Below are 17,154 nucleotides of genomic sequence, written 5' to 3'. Positions count from 1 at the left end.
AATTCTTGCAAACTGGACTGGCAGAATGGCTCAAGTGGTAAAGCGCTTGCCTAGCAAGCATGAGGCCATGAGTTCAAACCCCAGTGTCAACAAAAACAAAATTCCTGCAAATTAAAAAAGGTTACTTCAACCACCCTTCCAATCATAACAAGAAGCAATTTCATCTGCCACTTGCTCTGAAGCACTGTGGCTTCAAATCACAGGTATATAACTTCATCTTGACTTTTCTTAAATAACACAAGTAATAACCAAGCTAATATCCCTATATTATAAAACTTAATTGAGTCCTTCTCCCAAATAATTTTTTATTCTTAAAAATGAAACCAAACAGATCAACAACAGTGGAAAGAAAGTCCTATGTTGAGAAAATTAAAATGAAGAGAAAAATTCTTGCACTTATACCAAATAATTATATGAGGTGTCACCCAAGCCAGGACTTTTTAAAGTAAACTGCAAACAAGATGATTTGAAATTAAAGTCTTCATTCCCTACCCAGTCAAGCAATCTCCCAGGAAGTCAGTCTCCATTATGTCCTGAGGCACCAGGAGAAGGATGGTCCCTTGCTGGTTCTAGCTGGCTGCACTGTCTCTGAGATTGGAGTTTTCAGAGGAGTGCATTATACACTCTGTGTGTGTGTGTGTGTGTGTGTGTGTGTGTGTGTGTGTGTGTGTGTGTGGTGGTGGTGTTGGTGGAGGTGCCAGCCATTCCCAGCACCCAGAAGCACCCATGGAGCATTACTTCTTCCAATGGGTTATCGTTTTAGACAGGCTAGTGGATGGTAGGCTGCTACTCTATAAAGGAAAGAAATCTGAGGTGAAGCTGAGTCAGGCAAGATGTGCATATGCATGAAAGACGTAAAACCAACTTCCAGCTAACCCAACCCAGAGGATTTATTATTCTTCCTTTCAGGAGATTATTCAAGCAATGTTAGGAGCTGCCAATTAGAAACTATGGATTAGAAATGAGGATGTGAGAAAAAGACGTGTAATTCCACAATGCACACATATTTCAAAACATTATGTTGTAAAATGTTTATTTGTCAAAGGTGTAGCTAGGGATGTAGCTCAGTGGCAGACAATGTGTCAAGCATGCATGAGGACATGGGTTCAATCCCCAGGACCAAAATAAAACAAAAACAAAAGGTCCATATGTTGTAGGGGAAAGAGAAGAGGTAAGGATTGTCACTTAGATACTTATCTGAGGAAAATCCAAGCTCAGTCTTTTCAGTGTTTCGTGCTGTCCTTTAATGGTGGGCTCTTGGAGACATTCTCTATCATACTGGAGATAATTATTTGGATAGCTAGGCCTCATTCCTCTTCAAATGGTAAAATAAAAAGTCTCATATTTCATAAATTTGAAAACCACAACTGCGAGAAAACTCAAAGGAAAAAGTTTAGAAGCCAAATTGACAGTTTCCCTCAAACATCATTTTCCTTCTTCCATTCTTTCTGCATCCCCCTAGGCTCCACCCTGTTTGTTCTTTTCCCATATTTTCCCTGGAATCTGCAGAGAATACATCACCTTTAAGCAAATTAACTACTCTTGAAATTTTCTTGGCAAAAATTTTCAAGGCAAAATTCCTCCAATTTCAACAATCATAAAGTCCCATTAGGAGTGAAGAATCTGTGTGTTTTTAGTTATTGCTACACACAAATCACCCCAAAACTTAGGCACTTAAAGCAATAAACATTCAGATCTCACAGTTTCTGTGGCTCAGAAATGGAAAAGCAGTTTTAACTGGATGGTCATTCACAAGGGTGCAAATATCATGGTGTCAGGGAGCTGTGATCATTTCAAGGCTGCATGGTGAGGAGGCCCATTGGGCTCATTCACATGCACCTTCCATAGGACTGTCTCCACTCCTCTCCACATGGCCTCCTTTAGCAAGATACCCAGGGCTGGTTTACCTGATGGCTTGCTGAGAGTGATGAAGAAGTAGAGAGGGAAAAAAAGATAGGGAGAACAAAGGAAGGACAATAAGAGAACAACACATCAGAGAGAGCAAGAGAGCAGAACCAAGATGGGAGCCAGTTTTTCACCTACACTCAGGAGGAGGGGTACATACAAGCTAAAAATATTAACAGATGGGGATCACTGGAAGCCGTTTTAGTGGCTGTCTGCCACACAGAGTGTTAGGTTTTTTTTACTCTGAAAAATACCTGAGAGGAAAAACTTAAAGGAGAAAATAATTTAACTCATGGCTTCAGAGGTTTCAATCGTGGTTGGTCTGTTCCATGGCTGTGGGCCTATGGTGAGGCAGAACATCATAATGACGAGAGTATGTGGCAGAGCAAAATTCCTCACATACCTCATGGTGGCCAAGAAGGAGAAAGAGAGAGAGGAGAGATGAGAGAGGACAGAGGTAGGAGGTAGGAGAGAGGAGAGAGGAAAGGGGAGAGAAGAGAGGAGAGTGGAGAAAGGAGAGAAGAGAAAGGAAGGGAGGGAGGGAGAGAGGCAGAGAAATGCAAAGAGGCCAGGGACAAGATAACTTTCAAGGACATGGCCGCAATGACCCACTTCCTCAGTTAAGCCCTGTCTCCAAAATAGTGCCAAGTATTCACGCATGAGCCTGTGGGGGACTTTTCATATCCAAGCCAAAACACCATGGAGGTTCCACATCTTAGACAAAGACGGATGCGCAGAGATACAGCAGATGCGCAGAGATACAGCAGGTGCGTGGAAGTTTTAGCAAGTTCTTTAACAAAGGTAGAAGAAAAATGCTGATTTGGAGATCCTTGGACATCTGCCTGAAGAAAGCAAAATTTGAATGGGGTCTCAAGTAGACTTCAAAAAAACCCATTTCTGGCAACCAGGACAACTTGAACAAGTGCTCTGGGACTTGAAGAAACACCAAAGTCACATGGACAGCTTGTTAAAGAAGCTGGCAGAGTGGCTCAAGTGGCAGAGCACCTGCCTAGCAAACATGAGTCCCTGAGTTCAAACCCCAGTACTGCCAAAAAAAAAGAAGAAAGAAAGAAAGAGAACTTGTTAAAACACAGATGGTCAGGCCCTACTTCCAGGTTCTAATTCAGTAAGTGTGAGGAGGGGCAAAATGTGCATTTCAAGTGATACTGATGACCTGGGTCTAGGCTCTACAAGCTTGAGTGAAGGCTCAGACATACAGCGTGTTTGGAAAGAAACAAATACTTGTATTTGTCGATTTGGACTGGTTCCATTAATTTCCTGATTCTCTCAGATTCTATGGAATTGGAAGGGGCTAGTCTGTGCTTCATGAATCATAAAACAATAAACTTTGATTCTGGGAGGGATTCAGAGAACATAAACCCAACATTTTTTAAATGAGGAAAGTGACTGTGGGGGATGGCTCAGATATTAAGAGCTTTCCTTAAAATCAGATGGACTTGTGTGATTCCCTCACTCAAGGGCCCTTAAAGGAAACTGGCGCCCTCTCCTTTGGTATCTTAGTGCTTTCTATGTAAAATGAGCTAAGGAGTTTGTGATGACTCCCCATTAGAATACTCACCCTTTAGAAAAGGCCTACGCCCATACTTTGGCATGGAAGGGAGGCTAACAGAACTGTTAGAAAACCTCTGGATGCATTAAATACATTTCCTTACATAATGGAGCTCTGTATCTCCTGCCTGGCTCCCACGTGGTGAGAAACTTCAGCTTCACTTCTGCCATCTCTCAGCCTTTCTTGTCCTTTTGCTTTCAGTGGCTTATGTGCACAAATTTAGCTGCCTAAACTTCTCTGCAAAACTTGGATTTGGAGGTGTCCTTCCTTTTTAAAATCCAAATAATTGGTAAAAATCATTCTAAGTACAAAAGGGTATGAGCCTTTTTCTTCACTCCTGAAATATATTTCCTTCAGAAAGAGGGTAGTGAAACCCTGTAGATTATTCCTTGCAATGTGTGCACAAAATTAGCTCAGTGCCTTTGTTCTGTTCTCTGAGCTTTTGCCACCTTTTATTTGCCTACACTTAGGGAAACAGTATGAAGACAACTAAAAAAGCCCAAGGAGATCTCATTAGCACATTCAAGTATAAGCATTTCTGCCATTATTCCCCTAACCCTGTCTACCTTTATCTGCACTCTTTCTCCAATTTATGGCCCTCCTGCTCTGTCATATATTGTGCTGCCAAATATATGTATAGATTCACACTTGTAATCCTAGCTAGGAGGCATAGATCAGGAGCATGGAGGTTCGAAGCCAGCTGGGGTAAATTGTTCAAGAGACCCTATCTCAAAAAAAACCCTTCACAAAAAAGGACTGGTGGAGTGGCTCAAGGTGAAGACCCTGAGTTCAAGCCCCAGTACCACAATAATAATAATAATTGTTATTATTATTATAGAATAGATTTTTACATAGAAGCAAAGATTCTAAAGGCAATTGGACTATGACCTCCTTTCCACCTGGAGTTTCTGCATAAACTTGCGTAAGCACGGGTGTCTAGTTAATAGTGTTATTCTAAGAAGCCCTGAAGTTCACAGCTGCCACCTCCCCAAGGGTGGGCCTACCCTGAACTTTAACCTTCAGTAGAAGGAAAACTACAGATGGAAGTCAGGTGAGCCAAGTCCTCATGATAGTTTCTGTCACACTCAAGCCCACTTTCTGAGTTTATATTTGTTAACTTGTAGAAAGATGCCACATAGCTAATGTCTTCCTTGAAAAAGCAGACAGGTACAAATGGCAAGATATAAATCCATTTTATTCGTTGCCTTTACCAATTCAACCACAAATTGTTTTCTTTCCTCCCACTGAGCACCATTTGATAAGCTGTGTCAGGTGTCCAATGGAAACAGTGACCACAGACAGAAAACACATCTCACAAGCAAGAGCCCAGTTCAGACCTTGCCTTCCCACTTCCCAGCCCTTTGGCTTTCGCCACATTACATCTCCAGATTTCCCCTTCCTCCATGGGCCTGAGTTTTCTCAGTTGTGTAAAGGAGCTGTTGTGACAGATAGGGATTCTATGTGAACATCTAACTCATCTGGTACTATCCCTAGGTGACAGCAGGTGATCAATAAAAGGTAGTCACGACAGCTCAGGCAGGAAATTAAACATGATTTTTCTCCCAAAGAAGTTCACAGTCTTCCTCTATGTCATTAGCAGCTTAATTTTGCTTTTTACTAGCTCAGAACCACTTTTGTGTAACCTTCTCTCAGTCCCACCCAAACTAGAGAAATCCAAAGTTACCTGAACACTAGTTTAGGGTCAGCCTATGCAAACCTGTGATGTGCCCAGTATGCTTATTCTAACCAAGAGATTATTAACAAAACATTATTTTCTAAGACATTAACAAGGAACAGTCAGAAAGAAATCAGTCCCTGTATCTTCTGGGGTTTGATTAAAAAAAAAATTTTTAAATGTTGGAGTCTGAAGTATCAGCAACTGACATATATTCATCTGAAACAAAGACAACTTGAAAAAAAAAAAAGGAACCTGTGGTGCACAGCACACAGACAAGAAAAGAAAGACACTTTGGCTGCAAAAATCCCCCATCTTCTCTGGGGAGGCTCCTGCCTCCGCCTGCTGTTCATCAGCCTTGATTTTGATGGGGCGATTTTTAGTCAGCTGCCTCCATCATTTTGGCACAGACAAAAATCCTTTAAAAAAATGTTACACTTCATCAAAGTGTATCATGAGACTTCACGGTCATTATCTCAATGGCCGCTCTGATGTGCTACAATTGGCAGAGACACAAACGGTAGGGGGTGTATGAGAAGAAAGCCAGCGTTTCATGTGGAAAGCTGGCAAGCCTCGCCAAGCTTCTGTCAACAACTCCGCGGTCTGATCCGATGCACTGGGTGTGCTGATGATGCTCTTGTTTCTGGAGGAAGTAAACAAGAAAATGAATTCCACCGTGCAACACAGCCTCTTTGTATCTTCAAAATGGTGTGAGTGGCCCTGGGCCAACCGCGTTGCAAGTTTGGCCATTTATGTCATCAGGGCCCCAGTACTGATGCAGGCTTTGATTACAACTTGGACCCAGCTATACGACCCTTCAGGGGTAGCCACTCAGCAAATAAAGGCACTGATTGGTTGTTGGGTCAATTTAGCCATAAGAGTACAGAGCATAGCTCTTTTGAAAAGCCTAATGGATTAGCTACACAACCAGTCCCACTGTAGGCCTTATATTTCAAGTAACTTCATGATGGTTTTCCAGCTTGGCAGGGAAATCTTCCTCCACAGTAAGCTTCAGAGCCCTTCTTATTATCAATAGTGGAGCTCAAAGGATTAGACACAGCGGGCTTTACAATTTAATGAAAACAGCTGTTGAAACAACAATTAAGGCAAACAATAGTTTGCCTAGAAAACTATTAATTATGTAAAGTTATGCAGAAAGTGGGATAATCTTTTATTCAGAGCCCTCTAAAGTTGACTGAGGACAACGTGGAGCCACCTTCTCTTCCTTGGCTCTCAAGTGCCAGGAAGTGGGGTACTTGTAGGAAGGGATCCTCTGCATGTGAGCAGAATGTAAGCAGAGCTCCAGGCTCTGCTGTAAAGCAAATCCAAGGGTAAGACACTCAGGACAAGACTATGTCTGAATACCTCCTGTCTTTTCAGATCAACTCAGAGCTGTGTTTTCCTAAGTATCTGAAATTGAATTTGAACCTTAGTGGTTTAGTATCCCAAGTTTTGCTTTCTTAAAAACAAACAAGCAAACAAAGAACCCCATCATTTCTATAATATGCCCTCCTTCAGGCCTCACTCACCCTGAGCAGTCAGCTCTTGGAAAATGATGGAGTCTCTTGATCTCTGGACTAAGTCCATTTTAATCATATTATCATGGTCCAGCTTGGGTTCACAACCAATTCCCTTCCACCTCTGATCCCTCCTTAAATGCACAATTCATCTCCTTCTACTCTCTCTGCTTGCTGGGGCTTTTAAATTCATTGCTTCTCTCTTTGCAATTTCTATCCTTGGCTAACAGTGCTGGGAATTGACTTATGGCCTGACTTAGGTGTTCCTCATCTCACTTTCCTTCCCATACGGGAATCACCAAGCCAAAAAGTCCCATTAAGAAGGTTATTAACTGTATACATAAACATTGCCTCCTGCCTACCATTAGATTTATTTCTGCTCACTTCCAAGTAACTGGTTTTAACACTCTTTCCAGCATGCCCAACACCTTTTATTTGACTATATTGTTTTAGAACCGGCCTTTGGGAACTTAGCTAATATCATGCTGGAACTTATTAAGTGGGATTTGACACTCTTTGATAATTCCAATAAACCATTAGTCAAGTCTCACTCCCTTCAGGGAAGGAATGAAAGCTTTATTAGTCATAGGGTCTCTATTCTAAACATGTCACCTGAATTTGTAGCACATCTGTGCTGAAATGCAATTGACTTGGTGGTTGGATAGAATTTTCCTTGAAATTCCAGAAATGCTGTCATTGGGTATCAACAGTGAAAGAGCATCTGCCTTTTTCTTAAAATTCTCATTGGGTTCACATGTGCATTTTGAAATAATTCGGTGAATTTAGTTTATCAGCCTTTGAATGTCAGTAAAATGAACAGCACATCCATCTACCCACAGACACACCAACACACAAACTCTACGGAGCTTGGTTCTGTCCTTCTTTATCCAGGATACCAGAAAACAAAATAAATTCCTTCCCTTCATCCGAGAATTGAAAATATCTTGGGTGATCATATCTCTAGAAGGCCCCAGAAAGAACATAATTAAGTGTGCAAATGAAATTCATTATTATGGTCAAAAACAATAATCCAATTAACATGTATTTGTGTAATGCCTTTAAAATCATTCTAAACTCAAAACCACATTCATCTTTGATGTATAGTGCCAACTCAGTGCCACATCCCAGCACACTCCTGTTCACACTCTGCACTGGAGATTACAAAACAGCATCAAGATTGCAAAAGTAATTATTCCAGTTATCCAGATGTGATTTTTCAATCATTCTAGGATTTTTTTTTTAGCAGTTCTTATTCCGTGGCACCACTCGCAGCTCTCATGCTGGCACGGTGCTTACATCTCTTCATTATTAATTCAGCTCATGGAGCTTAATTGGACAAGGCTAGAGTGAATTTGACAAACATCACAGCAGCAGAAAAAGCAATCACTCTTTCAAGATGAAAATTTGTTTGATGTCTTACTGTGTAACTCATTTACTCTCCTTGGGAGTCATGTGACCTGAATGTTAATCAGCCATTGATTGGTTTCTCTCTGTGGACAGTCATGTGACTTGAATATTAATGGACTGGCACTCTGTAGCTGCACTGTTAAGCAACCTTGTGATTGGCTGCCAGGTTAAGATACGGAGATAAGTGGGTGCTTGATGAGCACTTGACAGAACTTCACAGAAAATTAAGGCCCTAAAATAGCATGAGAAAGTCTTGTCAAATCAAGCATGATTATCATTGAATGCTTAAGGAATTCATCATCTGCATGAAATTGATACACTTCAGCACCAGCAGGCCCTATAGTCAGCAGGGACTCATCAGATTTTTATTTATATGTGTTCACCAAATCACATTAATTCTGAGAGCTAAAACATGCTAAGGATGAAGGTTATTTTCTGTTCAATCTAATTTATCTATGACAATAATCATCACTAATAATGTGTCAAATTGGATTGCAGTCATTTTATGCATGCATGCTGATTTGGAAAATAGTGTTAAACCATCCCGCAGTAATTAACAACGGGTAAAGGTATGTTGGCCCGAAGTAATCAGCATATCTGGATGGAAAATTAAGTTTTATAGAATGGATTTATAGATACATGTCCTTATTTAATTCAGAATATAAATTATTCCTAGTAAAAGCCGACATCATTTTTATAACACCATTAAGGCCAATAACCATTGAGGGACTCGAATTCTTAATTTGCCCTATCCTTCATTTTTTCCCTCATTTTCCACGGTTAATTTTCTAATGGGTGTCACCGCCTTATTGCAAGTCTTCCTTGTATTCGGGTTTAGTAGGGCTAAGAGAATATGCTCTGGTTTAAGTGTTAATCGTGGATGCAGGAAACCAAATCCTACCTCTTAATTCACATTGCTTTGTATTATTGGGGGGAGGTTGCAAGGTGGGCAGCAGGAAGATTACAGACAGGGGTGGAGCTAGACTTTGGTCTTTTGGCATTTCTCTATTATTTCTCCCCACAAAGGAACAATAGGAAGTTTTGCAGATTAACTCGTAAGGGATTAACATTTCTTGGGGAATCATTTAAGCCTAAATTGCTTTTGTTGAAATACCATTTATGAAACAGAAGGAGAGAAGGAGGTTTTCTTCTTCTTCTTTTTTTAAATAACCTTCTGGTTTATAATGGCATTATTGGAGTAACAGAGTATTGGAGTAATGAAATCTTAAATGTTTATATCCTTTGGTGAGTGTGGCTACAATGTTTGAGAAGAGAATTACACTCTATAAGAAGGGGGAAATATATATGTATAAACTGTTGTTTCTTTTCCCACAATCTCCTCCACCCCCCATCTAAATCCCTGGGCTACCAGCACTGCCCAGATTCTCCCCCCCCCCCCCAGGAGGTCTCTTTATTGATTAAATGAATCTGCTCCAAAGGCTAGCTCCCAGGCTCTTTGATCTAATCCGATCTGATTTTATCCTATCGCTTCAGCAGGACATCGGGGAATTAACAATAAGCAGCTTTACCACAAGTGTTTAATAACTCAACACAATCTCCTTATGGCTCCGAGCAGCTCAAGTTCCCATCCAGTCCATGGCAAACAGTGTAACAGATTGGCCATTCCTCCCCCCTCCCGAACCTGAGGAATTTTCATGCACTGTGAAACTAATCGCTTCAAGTTCCTTCATAAATCACACAAAGCAGATTTCAGCATCTTAACAAATTGAAAAAAAAAAAAAAGTAGAGGGGGGGGCTTGGCAGAGAAGACTCCCCTCCAGCTAAATGGGGATGGGAGAGAGGCAGGCATCTAACTATTGCAGAGGAGAGGGGCAGATGTAAATTAACTTCTATCCTCTCATTCAATATGCTTCTCATCTCCTTAAATTTTAACATAAAATAATTTGGGCAGGCTCAGACCTCACAGTGCTCCAAGCCCACAATGACCTTATTTTTTTTTTTTCCAGTGATGGAAAAGATGTGGTTTCAACAACAGGCCTCTTATTGTTCCTGTGACAACCCTTGAAGTATGTATGAAGCACACAATTAAACAAGGATTGTGCGTTCTGCGTTGTGCAGATGGATGAGATGTTAGGCTGGACTAATATGTCCCCAGATTTCAAACCAGCCCCATGTACAAGGCTGCTTTTAAATGATCGCTCAATTACAAAAAGCCATTCTCGAAATTCCATGTTTTCATCTAGGGTGCCACTATCTCCAAATGGCAATGGCCTCTTTTCCAAATACCACGTGCAGAGCCTAGAAAGGTGGTTCTCTCTTTCTCTAAGGCAGAAACGTCCCACAAAATGGCTTATCTTTGTGCCAAGACAGAGCTGTAAGCTGCTGGATTACTAATGCCATGGGGAAACTATCGCTCTAGCACTAATCTAAAATAAAACATCTTTCAGTTGCTCTACTTAATAATACCTACTGTGTATCAGAATTACCTAGGAAAACACAATTCCTAACAGGCAAACATCCCTCTTTTGCCACCTCACCATTCCCCTGCTGCTTCTGATTTCTCGCTACATCAGCAAAATAACCAAGTGCCCCCTTACTGAATATCTGGGGGCAAAGGGAATTTTATGACTCAGGTTTAGGCCAGACTACTATTACTGTGGTGGAATCTTTTTCTATATCCCTGGGGATCTTGGGCAAGTAAATTCACTCAGATGCAGCTGGATGCTTCATTGCTGCTTTCCTGAGTAAAAACATTTATTTTTAGATCTTTCCCACCCACATTATTAGTATTTATCTAGATTTTCCCAGCATTTGGATATACACCCCTCCCCAAAAAAACCCTCAGTTTCCTCTGATTTTGTGATTTCAATATGGACTGGAATACTACCATGAATAGTGTTATTATTTCCTCTTTGGAAATGCCTTTTGCCTTAGTGTTTTTTTGTTCCCCCAGATAAACTATGTCATAACAGAAAAATCTCTGTGAAGTTCTCCAAAGAACTCTGCCTATTTCCAGACCCTGGGATTGTAATTACGCCTTGTGTAATTAAACCAGAAAGACCATCCTCTGCCAACTCTGAGTGCTCCTGTTTACATCACAAAGAGATAACAAACCGTACTCAGGAAGGTTCCGGCCAAAATAATTGAGAGGGCTGCCTGCACTGGCTCTGCTTTCTAAACTTTGTCCCTGGGTTAGGAACAGCAAGAGGCAGGGGAAAGGAAAGCAGGAGGAAGGGGGAGTCCCAAACCAGAAGCCAGAGGCCTGTTGACTTTTCCCGCCTGGGCATGATGTCATTGAGTTTGGTGACTTGAGGGCTGCTGTTGACTCAAGCCTAGTTTTTCCAGTGCTGGGGATGGAACCCAGAACACTTGTGGCAAGTGTTCTATCACTGAGCCACATCTCGAGCATAAGACTTGTTGAGCATTTGGCCCAGGTGCTTCTGCTGGGGAGTCTCATCCATTTCACTAATGGGTGTGGTGACATGGTGCCATTCTGAGGTCCTGTAGTCCTGTGCTCACACGCAAACATTCAGAGCATTAGGCCAGGGTGTAAACACATTCTTGACCTCGAGCTGCACAAAGAACATTCTTCTGCTTGCAGTTCATTCAGTTCACAAGCTTGTCTCTCTGGAGCTTTCTTTGTAAGCCAATGCGACTGGAACATTAAAAAGACACAGACAGAGAAACAGAGATTTTGAAAGGTGGGGAGGGGCACTGAGGAAAACAAAAAAACAGAACACCAAAACCTTAAGTCGAAAAAAATTTCCCTATAAAATAAAAGCACATTATGTTTTTGTATATTTTCAAAATGTAGCCAAACTAAACCATTAAATGAGGGTTTTGTTTCACAAAGTCTGCAAACTATTCAACCACTAACCCACTATACCAAGGATGTGGTGCCAACCAAAATATGTCAAGATTAGTAGTACTCAATAAAATCTCAAAACCAAATGACATGCAAGCTGTATTTCATGATTAGAGCGCTTCCTTATGTCAAGGAACATGCACATTAACTTGTTTAAACACAGCGCTGGGCTGTCATTCTGTTTGTCAAAAGCAGAGGAAAGAGAGCCTGGTGCTTCCCAACCTATCCAGATGATAAGGCTTTCTCTCTTCCTGGTAGGTGGCATGAGCACCATCCAATTAATCCTCACATCACCAAACAGAAGAGGAGCCTCCAAAGGGGAGAGGAAAGACCACTCCCCACACCACAAAGTGGCACAGTAGATGCAGGCTTTGCAAATGCCTTGCTGGCACAAGTGCTGAGCTGGGATGAGAATCAGCAATGCTGACTGTTCTCTTAAAACAGCAAGTCACCCAAATTACAAAATGCAAACACCTCTTTCTCTTTCTAGTAAGATGAATGATTTTATAATCCTAAGAATGAACTAATATGTTTTCTGACTGAAGTCTGACCACTGTGCACTTATGTATGAGTATCCTCATTTTATAAAAGGGAAGCCCAAGTCTCAGAGAGATGAAGTGACCTTCCCAAGTGGCTGTGTCAGAAACAAGGAAAACCAAAGCAGGATGGCACATCTCAGGCCTCCCAATCAAACAGGTGATAGGCAAAATGATGCTGCTCCTCCCAACACAATGTCTCTTTTTGCACCAAAATGCTGGAGTTTGGGAAGGAATCTAAAAAAGGGAGAGAAGTGATTACCTCACATTCTCTGACTGTCAAGAGCAATGAGCTGTTCTCTCCTGTAGGAGACAGGAAGGAGGCCATTCTCTCATTTATAAAATACAGTGGTGAGGTGTATGATTATGTTAGGAATGCTGGAGGGGACTTCTGGGTGAAAAAGAAAAACCAGAGTCTGCTGGTCTGTTATCTGGCAATTCATCACATACGTGAGCTGCCGCACCTTCTGCCTGGCAAGCTAACTCGGATGCTGATGAGGCAAGAGGGGCTGCTCCCAGGCAAACCTGTAGCTGTAGCTGCCTCCTTCTCATCTCTACCTATCCCCTTTTGCTCCCACGGATCCTCAAAATACTGGGGAATTATTTCCTCCCTTTAACTGGGATGTGGTAGAAAGGAGCTAGAATTCCATACCAGGCATGTTGCAATGTGACTGCCCCTCTCAGCACAGCCTGAGGCACCAACAGCACCTAAACATGGTAGTGTCCACTCCTTAGCCTGATGAGAAATTAGGCCTTGTAAGATGTGGGTGCTGTCTGGCACCTGGCTTCATCCCAGAATACTCATCCATGTACACCTGACTCTACCCATACTTAAGTGACAGTGCTGATATGGGCTGAATTACATTCTCCCAAAATTGCATATGGGGAAGATCTAACCTTCAGCTCTTCAGACTGTGGCTGTACTTGGAGAGAGGGCCTTTAAGGAGGTAATCAAGGTAAAAATGAGTCATAACAGGTGGACTCTATTCAATCTGACTGGTGTCCTTATAAGGAAACAGGACACGAAGGATGTGTTCACATCAAGGAAAGACCATGTGAAGACATGTGAGAGAAGCCAACTGTTATAAGTCAAGGAATGAGGCCTCTGAAGAAACTAAACCTATGATACCTTGCTCTTTGACCTCTAGCTTCCAGAACGATGAAAAAACCCCACATTTTTGTTTTTAAACCATCCCATTGATGGCGTTTTATTATGGCAACCAAGAAAACTATCATAACTTCTCATTCCCTTCATTTGCATGCCTGCTGATCCCTGGGCTAGGTACACCTATCCCTTGACTGATGGCCAGGCATATACTTCTTCACCTCTAATGTTCAACTCAAATGCCAGGTCTCCTTACCCATGAGGCCCTCCCAGGCACCCAAATAACTCTTCTGTGATCATATGGACCCTGTAACATCTCCTGAACTTACCAGATGGTTTGTCTCTTCACAGTGAGTCCCACAGAAAGGGAACTTTTCTCCTCATTCCTGAAGCCTAGCACAATGCCCATTAGAGAGAAGAAGATGCTTGATGGGGAATGGAAGAAAACACCAAAAATAACATAATGACTAAGGCCCATACTGAATGTTTGCTATGTGCTAGACCCTGAGTACTAGAACAGTGCACCTAGCCAACTTTCTCCTAATAATCATACTAAGTAAGTGATATTGTTATCCTCATTTTATTGCTAAGGACAAAGGCTATACCAAGACAGGCCCACGGTCATTCAGAATCAGAGATTTCAAACCAAACATTTAGCTTCAGAGTCTACATTCTTAAGAAAATGCCTTTAGAGGAGAAAGAGAAGGAAAGGAAGAAGATAGGAAGGGAACAAAAGAAGGGAAGAAATCACCAATTGTGTAAACTTGGGCAAGATACTAAAATTCTTTGAAAATCAGTCTCCTCCTTAGCTTATCTCAGGAAAGCCTCAAGAGGGATGATAAACAACACGGAATGATTGCAGCAGAATACCACAGAACTGCACAAGCTCTCTTTCCAATGGCCAGAAAGCTATCAAGTAACCACAGGCCTAAGACCAGAAGACTGGATTTGCAGATGGAGACATTTTTCATCACGGGTAATCCTGAGGAGATAAATATCAAGGGAGAGAAGATTGAGGCACACAAGGACAAGCATTGGAATGAAATACTTCCCTGCCTCCCACCATGGACTGGAAGTAGGGCTGCCATTTTGTAAAAAATCTGCTTGTACCAACTCTTGTCACTTGTGTGCATGTGGCTCTCTGGGAGGCTGCATGCTAGCTGCTCTGACCAGGAGGTCTCTGAGAATACCTTATAGGGCTGTTGCACTTGGTCCTGAAACTACAGATTGATGACAGCGTTGATAGTTCTACAAATCAATGTCACATACAACTTTCACTTTAGTAATTCAGTTAACTGAACCTAAAACCTAAAGCTGTAATCCCCATGCTACCTTAGTGTAGACAGATTTCTTGCTCTGTTTTTCACCTGGACTTTCTGTTCTTTTGGGGGAGAGGAGGTTTGTTTTAAACACCATCTTATCTCTTTTTTCCTTTGACTCATGTTCCATTGAATGTGAAACAATGACTTAACAGGGCCTGAACAGAAACCTACCTAGATATTCTACCTCTGGAAATCTTTTCTTTGAAAGTTTTCAGATGACCTACTTACCTAGGCTGGGAGCAGAATGGTTAAAGGCTTGGAGGAAATCAACTGTAAACAGAAAGGCTATGTTTAACTAATCCTCTCCAGAAGACTATCTTCTCCAAGTCACTGTAATCAGCCCTGTAGTATCAGGCACGGTCCTTGATTATCTCCCAGTGGCATTATGTCTCACCACATAGCTGATAATAAACTGATGGATTATCAAACAAGATTACAGCTTTAGCAAATAAAATCATGTTTTGTGTTAAGAGAGAAAATGCTTACTATCCCTATCTGCCTGGCTAAATATTTACACATCACAAGCTTTCTAGGGCCCCTGTTCTTTTAAATCTCATTTTTAAAAAACAACACAGAGGTTAAGTTAACAAAAAGGGAACATCCTGTGCTTTTGACACTCAGCTAAATGCCCATCTGGGAGAAAACAGGTACTGCCAAAAAATGGAACTAAATCAATTCAAGGCCTCAGGGAGATCAATGCATACATGTGACAATAGACCAAGCTTCTGTGTTAGGAGAAATTCAGATACCTACTTTTTTTTTTTCTTGTTTGGTTTTTGTTTTTTTAAGGGAGGGTCTCTATTTGTAGCCCAAGCTGTCCTAGAACTCTCTCTGTAGCCCAAGCTGGCCTTGAAATCACAATCCTCCTGCTTTAACCTCCCTAGTGCTGGGATCACAGGCGTCTGCCACCACATCCGGTCCCAGAAGCCTACTTTTGGGGAGAGGTTTTTTTTTTTGTCTTTTCTTTTTGGGTGCTGGGATCGAACCCAGGGCCTCACGCATGTTAGGCAAGCGCTGTACCACCGAGCTACATCCCAGCCCCCAGAAGCCTACTTTTGAAGGGAACATAAAGGAAAGATAACAGAAACCCAAAGCTCTTTCTACTTCATCACCGTCCTCCCTCACCCCAACATTCCCTATTTTACAGCTGACGAAGTAAAGCCTAGAGGTTTTATAACTTGTAAAAGCTTATCAGGGAGAAGCCCTTAAATCTTAATCCTAGTGTAGCAGCTCCCCTACACTTTTGTCCTCTAACTCATGAAAGGAATAGGAGAGAGCATTTTGGTTTTTTTGTTCCTTTTTTGGCAGTGCTGGGGTTTAAACCCAGGGCCTCATGCTTGCTAGGCAGAGGCTCTACCACTTGAGCCACTACTCCACAAGCCCTTTTTTGTGTTGAGTATTTTTGAGATAGGGTCTTTCAAACTATTTGCCAGGCTGGCTTTGAACCATGATCCTCCTGATCTCTGCCTCCTGAGTAGCTAGGATTACAGACATGAGCCACCAGTACCTGGTTTTTTCTTTTTTAGAAGTTGCACGCACAGTATTCAAATTAGCAGAATCTGAAGTTAATTTCTGTTTGATTTAGGACTTGTGGACAGAAAATGACACAACTGAAAACAGGAAATGGGCATGTAAAATACCTGATTTTAAGAGAAAGAAATAGGTTTGGAAATTATATGCTGGTCAGTTTAAATTTATTATCATCCCAGAGATTACAAAGCACTAACAGCAACCAGCATGACTAGTTATGGAACAAATAATTTCAGATGATCTGACTTCCTTTTGGAAGGACAGACCTTGTAAGCATAGAAGGGAAAAGAGATGTGCTCTTCCCTGTATGTGGAACTCAGAGAAACTCTTGTTCCCAGTGACTTTTTCATCAGCCCTATACAAAACTTGAACTTGAACTTCATGACCATGAAGTACTAGGAAGGGCCACAAAAATACCAGAGCCAGATTCTGTGTGCTTCTTTCTTGCCTTCTTCATGCAGTGCAAATCAAATAGAGCAATGGTGTAATGAGAACAGGCCCATTCCATCCTCTCATAAGCCTGAGGATTGTGTTTTAAACACAAACAGTGCACACAATGGAGTGAAAAAATAATTAGCATAACACAATAAAAATGTAATACTGAAAATATTTCTCTTTTGTAATAGTATGTCATCTGCAAAATATATCAAAATAAACTGGTCGAACCATATTTTTCCTTTATAATAACTAGAGGTATGAAGAAGATAGAAGGTTTTTAGAAATGCAAGTGATACAATAACCAATGCATTTTAAATCATCTA

The 17,154-nt window shown here is 41.5% G+C and overlaps 1 long non-coding RNA gene across 1 annotated transcript; it reads right to left on the bottom strand.

Annotated features, from left to right (window-relative positions):
* Positions 1-11,314: 11,314 nt before the first annotated feature.
* LOC141415667 (uncharacterized) lies at positions 11,315-15,248 on the bottom strand. The gene is made up of 2 exons (XR_012440652.1): positions 15,092-15,248; positions 11,315-11,690 (listed from the first exon to the last, which is right to left on the bottom strand). It is a non-coding gene; the product is annotated as an uncharacterized lncRNA (long non-coding RNA).
* Between the last annotated feature and the right edge of the window lie 1,906 nt (positions 15,249-17,154).

The sequence above is a fragment of the Castor canadensis genome, chromosome 13, assembly GCF_047511655.1.
Source record: "Castor canadensis chromosome 13, mCasCan1.hap1v2, whole genome shotgun sequence".
NCBI lineage: Eukaryota > Metazoa > Chordata > Mammalia > Rodentia > Castoridae > Castor > Castor canadensis.
This window is presented reverse-complemented; position numbering and strand designations above follow the sequence as displayed.